Source organism: Aethina tumida, chromosome 2, assembly GCF_024364675.1.
Source record: "Aethina tumida isolate Nest 87 chromosome 2, icAetTumi1.1, whole genome shotgun sequence".
Lineage (NCBI taxonomy): Eukaryota > Metazoa > Arthropoda > Insecta > Coleoptera > Nitidulidae > Aethina > Aethina tumida.
This window is the reverse complement of record NC_065436.1, coordinates 22,725,418-22,734,024: the sequence shown is the minus strand read 5'-3', so window position 1 is coordinate 22,734,024 and position 8,607 is coordinate 22,725,418.

Here is an 8,607-nt window from a genome sequence, read left to right as displayed (position 1 = left end):
TATCAACATTATTTTCTCAGTCAGGACGAAATTTTCTCCGTCCAGAAGCAGAGTGTATCATTATCATTTATTAGGTGGATCAACAAAATTACTTCTTGGTGAAACCATCTCAAGACATTGTTTCGCCTTCTCATATTTTACTTCTTCACAACACTATTGTGTATTTTATTCTAACAAATCTGTTTTCCTACTTCAAATTTTAATTTAAAGACTTTATTACCATATTGTTCCTACTTTTCGTTTTACTCTTTAATAATTTGGTTCAAATCATATATTTGTTTTGTTTATTATTAAGAAATTTATTAAACAAAACATTTCATTAATATTAATCTCAAAATATTGTTGAATGCACAATTGCAGTTTTATTAATAATAAAACATTAACTAATCTGTTCATAATTGCAGCTACATTCACCTTGAGCTGAATGTAAAAATAGCTTTTTAATACGCGATGGTCTAAGTATTTTATAATTTTAGGAAAATATTTTCAAAAGCCATGAATCGATCAAGTTTGAAAATGTTCTATAGGAAATAACTACATACATAAATCATTAGTTTATAATTGATTCTAATAACTAAAGTCATGTTTGTTTATTTTTTTAAGCAGTAAATTGATTTATTTATGTACCGTATTTCACCTTTCAAAAATACCTACCATTTTATGGTAACATAAAAATTAATGGGCATCATTAAAATTAAAAGTCAAATTTTAAGCTTTTTTCAAATTAGTAATTGATTTTTTAATTAATAATCCTAATTAATCGTATTACTCTATTTAATATAATATCTTTTAGTATGAATATTTTATGGAATGATGCATCATGAATATTTTAATTGCAAGTCAGTTAATTATTTTAATAAGTTATATTTTTATCAGTAAAAACCAAATTATAAAAATTATTGGTGTATTAAATATCTAATCAATTCATTTTTTATAGTAATAATTGTAATGATTAATATAAATGTGTGTAAAATTATATATGTCCTTTTAAGAATTATTAAAATAGTTAAGAAATTTGGAATGTTTCAATATTGACTAATAAATTAATTGATTGATTGAATAATATATTGTAATAATAATAAAATAATATCCATTTTTATTTAACAGTTAATTCATGAAACCTTATTCAAATCAATAGTTAAAAACGCTTCTCTTTGTTACATTTAAGTTGCAAATAACATTATTTCAATGAACTGAATACATATCACACAGAAAAATATTAAAATGCAAAACCATCAGTAATAACAATAACTCTCCTGTCATAATGAAACAGAGAGTAGGCCTGTGTAGTCAAAACCTCACAATGGTTATAAATACTGGAGAAATGATTGTAAAACAAAGATACCAGAAATACACTTTTATTTTTTAATTTATTAAATTGAAGTGACAACCATTACTTATTATTTCTATTTTTATAAAGAATATACTATATATAATATAAGTAAATTCCTAAATTTTATAACATTAAAAGAAAAGGAAGAATTTTTACCTTCCTAAAATAATAACCAGATTGAAACCGTAAAGCATAAATTGTTTGTCTTATTGGAATTCGTAATAATTAAGTTAAAGTTTGAACTTAAAATTAATATTTTAAGGGTTTATAAATTACTCGTTAATAAGCTTGCACAGTCGTAATTTCATTCCAAACAATTAAAATTTGTTTCCTAATTATGGGTAATTTAACACCAATTCTACGCGGTTGTGATTCCGATTTCTAATTTTACACTGCACATAGATAATTATATTACAAATATGTACTATTTATTCTTATGTAAAAAACATTTTCATTTGTTTCAAATTTTTAAAACAATCTCGGAAAATTGTTAACAAAGAATTAATTTTAAGTGACTGAACGTGAATAAACTTTCAATTTTAATATTACAAAGGTATTGTAAAAAGTACCGTTTTGAGATGCGTTTGCGAAACTGGTATTTTACATAGTCCAGTGACTAATAAACGTGCAATTAAATAAACAAAATATGTATGAGAACATATTTATGCTATTTTAGATAGTGAATGAGGTACACAATAACCATTGATAAAAAAGATAATAAAAAGCTTGTTTATAATTTATTTTAGCATACATTTTTATTATATGATTATTTTTCGTCAACCGTCTGATAAACCAAATTGACGAAGAACTTAAAAGAAAGGGATTGTCATGGACATCCAGTAACTCGGTTAACCGACACAAAACTTGTTCGTTAAATTATCGAGTTGCCAAACCAATATTTGTTTACAAACTTTAACAAGTTTATATATGAAATATATTTTTTTTAAAGATAACAGAATCTATGCATATTCAAATCAATGCATTAATTTCACTGCATTAATACGTGACATACAGAAGACATTTTTTCACGTTGCAGCGATTGTACCGTCCTTGAAACCTCTAGAAGAAAGTTCACAAAACAAAGAGTGGTTCTAGAAAACTTATTTCTTCATGGTAACTATTATTAAATTAAAGAAATATTTTTACTAGATGGGTCTGGTAATCAAAGAAGAAGATTATAAATTATCCTTAATGCTTTTAAAAAAATTTTTAAGTCAGATAGTATTATAATTTTTAATGTTAAATAAATAAATAAAAAATTAAAAGAAATATAAGTTTAAAGAAAATTGTAAATAACATTGTAGATATTACATTAATTAGAGAATATTGAATTTCAACATGAAAAACATCCATGAAATGAGTTTTTAATTGGCAATTAAAAAAATATTACAATCTAATTATTTAATTATTTTCATTACGCTGTATTTCTTTTATTAAATATTTTACTGGCGTAAAATGTATTAAAGTATAAAATTATTCTTACATAAAATAAGAAATAAATCACATTATCTATACATTAAAACTAATATTAGAAATAAAATTTGATTACAAATTAAACTAAAGATATAAAATGTTTCTTACGATTTAAAATAATGGTGGATGCGTTCATTTACAATGTATGCCGCAAAAAGCAAAATATATTAAACAGTATGATAATAAATTGGTAAATAAACTCAGAAGAATTTTATAATTATTATATATTTAACAGTTATTACATAAAATTTTAATAAAATCTTTCTTAATTTGTAATAAAATAGATAAAATAAATAAAAATTTAATAATATTTTTTAATTACAGAATATATATTTGATTTTATCATGCTTCTTCTTTGTAGAAATCAAACAATAGAAACATATTAATTGCAATCATAAAGATTATAATCTGAACATCTTTATCTTTCAAGTATTAAGGGGATACCTGTTCGAATCCATGTGTGTTGTAAAATTAATAACAGGAAATATTTTTATTATTTATTCGTTTATAAACAAAAATATTTATAATATTATATTAGTACCAGACGTATGTACAATGTAATAAGAATCTAGGTTATGTACCTTTATTAATAATTTCTAAAAAATAATAAATAATTAATTACATAGATACTGTAATCAGAATTTGTTATATTTTTAATTTAAAATGAAAGATTTTACTGCACATGGTTCCAAAGTTCAACGATTTTAATGAACAGTAGCTAATAAAAATGAATGTCATAAAAATTGTTTTATTGTCATGTCATCTTAGCAAGATCTACAACATTTCCCACAGTTACTGAGAAAGAAGCATTTAATGAGTTATTATATATTAATAAAAAAGTAATATTTTACGTTCCAATAAATATATTACAAACATATTTCACAAAAATTAAATCTTTTCAGCCCTAAAGGGAATTTAAATCAAAATCTGTATGCAAAGTAAAACAACTTTAATCTTTGTTTATAATGTAACGTTTATTCAATAAAATATTCACCATTAGAATCAATCATTTTTTATCAACAGTGTGGAAGAGAAAAAACATCAACCTCACTTTTGACCTGTACATCAGAATTAAATCGTTATATTTCGTAGAAAATTCAACAATGGTACAAATAGATAATAATCAATTGGAGAAATATCTTAATTATGTGGTGGGTAAAGTAAATCTTCCCAATTAATATTTTGAGTGTCCGGTGGTTTGGGTTGTCATGCAGTAGAAGTCATTTTCTATCGACAGAAATTCGTTTTTGAGTTAGTTTTTCTTACCAGAAAATCATCAAATTTAGGTTTATTAATTTCAATCTAGACCTGAGTTAATTATCCTTAATTTTCGTCGCTGTAACAATGTCACCAATAAAAAGTTTGTTGAAGGAATTCAGGAAGCCATTTTTAATAGCAGGTCCATTTCATACATGTTGCATAAGAATTCTGCTTAATTTCTTCGTTGACTCAGGTTTCAGGACGACCTTCACATTGTACATTTTCCACCATTAAACTGATGACACCGAAATCGTGTGTGATCACTTACTGTAACTCCAAATTCAGTGGACCATTTGTGTTACTTTAAGTTTTAACTCAAAAATAATGTTTTAAATAGATATTATAAGTAGTATATCTTTTTTTTGTAACTGACAGATTCGTTTAACTTAAGTTGCATCAAACGAAGCAACGGAAACTGTACTTATTTCAGAATTGTAAAGAAAGATTTAATGACTGAAACTTGTCAAGCTCTAGAAGTGGTAAAATGTGCAAATACACACGCTCAATACACATTACATTGATAAGTGAAAGTATCAGCCTCTAACATATGTATAAAAAATAAACAAATAAATTACAAAATTTAAGGTATTATGAGAATATTTTTTGCAATTTTCTGTAATGAGACATAATCAGTCACGTTTCCCCATAAATTTTAAAATGCACTTCACATACATATTAATAAATACGTGCAATAACTTATTGCCAGTAACAAAACAGATTCATTATATGTTACTAGTTAAAAACTTAATTAATGCAATTACAGGACAATAGTTATCTTAATTGTTAAAATGACATTTGCGGTTGCAGCAAACAAACATAAATATCAAAAAGACCTTCATCAAATACTCGGAACATTGTGTAAAACTATTTACTACTTATGATATCTATAACAAGAAGCTTTGTACAAACGTTTTTAATTGTTGAAATTGTTTGAATGTTGAAGAAGTATTTCACCTGGATCAACGTTTTATATATAATTATAAATTATTAAATTATAGAGAATGTTCATCCTCTGTATTTATTTTTTATCATATTTTTCTATTGCTCCTATTTAAATAATAATCATAACTGCGCATAAGTTTTAATAAAAACCAACAACACCACATATTGTTTTTTACACATTTAAATTTGTAATTATTTATTTTAATATATTCTTTATAATAAAATAACCAGTAAAACCAATTAAACTATCGAGCGGTCCTTGAATTACTCAAATAATTATAGTCCGTAATCTCCTTAAATAATCTCTAAAAATTAGCATAGGCATTAGCACTGTTGTCGTGATAGATACGGTTATAAAATAAATCATCTGCATTATGTATGTCACTACCAATAACAGACTAATAAATACATCTTGAAGCCGCATGCACATCGCCCACCGTTTAAAACTTTTAAATTGCATTCTTCCTTTTTTATACGCCTTGCTCGTGGACTTCCTCCTTAATTCAATTAAATGTATGTGTATTCTATGACTGGTTTTTTGTATAACTGTATATATTTTGAAAACGGTTTATAAATTAGAGTCGTGGGATTTTTGTAGTTTTGAGAATAATAATTACTTCTTCAGAAAATTGGTCATCCCCCAAATGTGAGTCATTAAAGAGTTTTGCATCATTCGAAACCACAAACCGGATTAAATTTTTTTATACCTGTACCAATTATAAAAAATTTACAATGACAAGATTGTAGGTAATATTACTCCTGATGTAAACAATATAATTTTAATTGTTAATGGTAAAATTATTTTTTCAGTTGAATTAATCAAAAATAATATAACTTATCCGACAAATTTTAACCTCATACTCTCAATTAAAAATTTGATTTATCAAAAAAAATCCAACAGGAGACGAAGTAAAAAATAATAATTTATTTATTTGAACTCAATTCAGATTTCAAACAATAAAGAAAACCTTTATTGTTTTATATCACTTTCATGTTGGTCTTTTATACAATTTTTTGATAAAATTTGTATAAAATACAATTTATTGTATTATATAGTTAATGGCTAAGGCGAATGGCTAAATGTTCATTATAAAATGTCGTTTAATTAGTTCATGCAAGTCAACCAAATTTTGGATACATATTTATATTTATATGTTATTTACCTTAACAGATGCCCAAAAGTTTAAATTTGAAAGCAACATAAATGTTTTATCATTTGTTCACTGTTTCTCTCAGTTTTTCCTTTAACGATACGAGATTTATTTATTTTTATAATTATGCACCCACTAAGCAGAGAATCTTTGTTATTTGTGAACTGTACCATTTATTGTAAAATATTATAAAGAAAGACAAATATGATTTAATTTTTATTATTTCAAAATATAAGTTGAAATCTTAACGAAAACAAAATTGTTTTTTTATTTATTATTATTTACCATTTATTTTATTTTCTTATGCATTTAATTAATATTTAAAGTTAATTAGTGTTAAAAATAATATCTTAAATATTTAAATAAATATTCAGCTTTTTGTCATAAGGATGTAAAATTTAGTACAAATTTGATTTTTTTTAAATCACGCACTGAATGTTTTATTTCATATTTTGTTAATTTTTTATTATTAAAAATCTCTATATTTATACATGAAACAATATAAATTTTAGTTATAATTAACCCTAATATTATTATTATACATTTACACTTTGTTCATTGAGTTATTATTATTTAAAAATAAACATTTACAACAAAATAAAACAATTTGAGATTAATATGCGTCTAGTTTCCATGTCAATTACATTGAACACAGTTACGTCAAAAAACTCAGTTTAAGTGGGCCAACGACACTAAATATAGATTAATCACCACTCAAAGACTATAATTTAATTTAGATATATGATTCTATCAAATTGATAGATACTTAAATGTCAATTTTGCATTATGTGATTTTTATCGGGGGAATCATGACTTGATGGACTACTTTGCGTGCAAAGATTAATCATGAATCAGCTTTAAATACAATAATATTGTAACAAACATCTAACTGTAAGTATTGTTGCGTTAAATTAATGAATTATAAAATAACACTTTTATAACTGCATAAAAACTGTAACAAATTATAAAGCCGCCACCAAAAGGAAGAGAACTCCTTAAGCATGATGCTAAAAATCTATTTTTCTTGGCCAATAATTTTGTGTACAAAATTTATTCTAATTTAATAACCATTAAAATACGATCCAAACCCTACAAAATAAGTACTCGTTTCAGCAATGGCCTCATGATTAGAGCCAAATTTTTTTCCGCATTTTTCCATATTTGGAAATAGGAAATAATCCATGGATGCTACATCAAGCGAATATGGTAGATGCGGAAGTAATTTAAACATTCTTTTATGTTTATTGTCAATTGAGATATGATCTCTACAGTTTCATGTACTTTTAATCTCCGATGGTTTCTCATAATATAGCCACATAAGAATTCAGCTGATAAATATTTTATATTTAATACTGAAGATGCAGAGTTTCCATAAACTTGGCTTAGTTTCATTTTAATCTGATCATTTGTTTTCTTTTTCAAAAGTATTTTATCATTGATTGATTTACAATTTTTTATTTTGTTACAAAATTATATTATTGTGAAAGATTTAAGAAAAATGTCACTTTTTTAATAGAATCCGGCCTAGACAAGCACTTAACACACATATAACTCCCGTACTTATGATTGCTTGAAATTACAAATTAAACATTAACTAATTTATGGTACATTATCACGTGTAAACTATTATAGTTTTTATTTTTTCAACAATGAACTGTAAAAACACAACAATATATTTTTTAAATAACTTGAGCTTTCAACTGTTCAAAAAATTAACCCTTTTTGAAAAAACTATATATTAAGGCATATTTAAGATTTCTGACACTATGGTTTAAGTACTTATAATTCCTTCAGGAAAAAAAATTGGGAGAACTCATGTTTTATGTATGCATTTTATGCAATTCCAGATTTGTTCACATTCTGGGTTATCATGAAATATGAATACTTTCTTTAATGCATAAACATTAAAAACTTCTCTGTAAATTTAATATAATAGGTGAGATTCTGTTCACAGTCACATTATGCATTCATATCAATTGTTCTCCAAAACATTAACATCCATAATAGTACTGCAAGAAATTATTTATTTAGCAGAATGTTAATAACAACAATGATTAACTGAAAAAGAACTCACCCAAATGTATATGTGTATAAAAATATTGATCGAAACTCGTAATAAACATATAAACTAGCACAAACACGCTCCGAAAGTGTCGCCACCTGAAGGTGAATACGTATCGCACATAAATTGCTATTTATACCAAACAAGTCTATACCAGTTTGTCGGCCTTCATATAAAAATCGATACAGCCAACCTAACCAATAAACGGAAGCGGGTTTCAACATGTGATAGTACTGACGTAACATCCTCAAAGTTCGTGTTGCATAATGTATTTTTAGTGCGGGATACACCTTGGACATTTGTTATTATAATTACATTAATTTTAATACTCCAATGAAATTTATTTAGAACGTTATACAGCCGAAATTTTGGAAACTAGTTGGAAA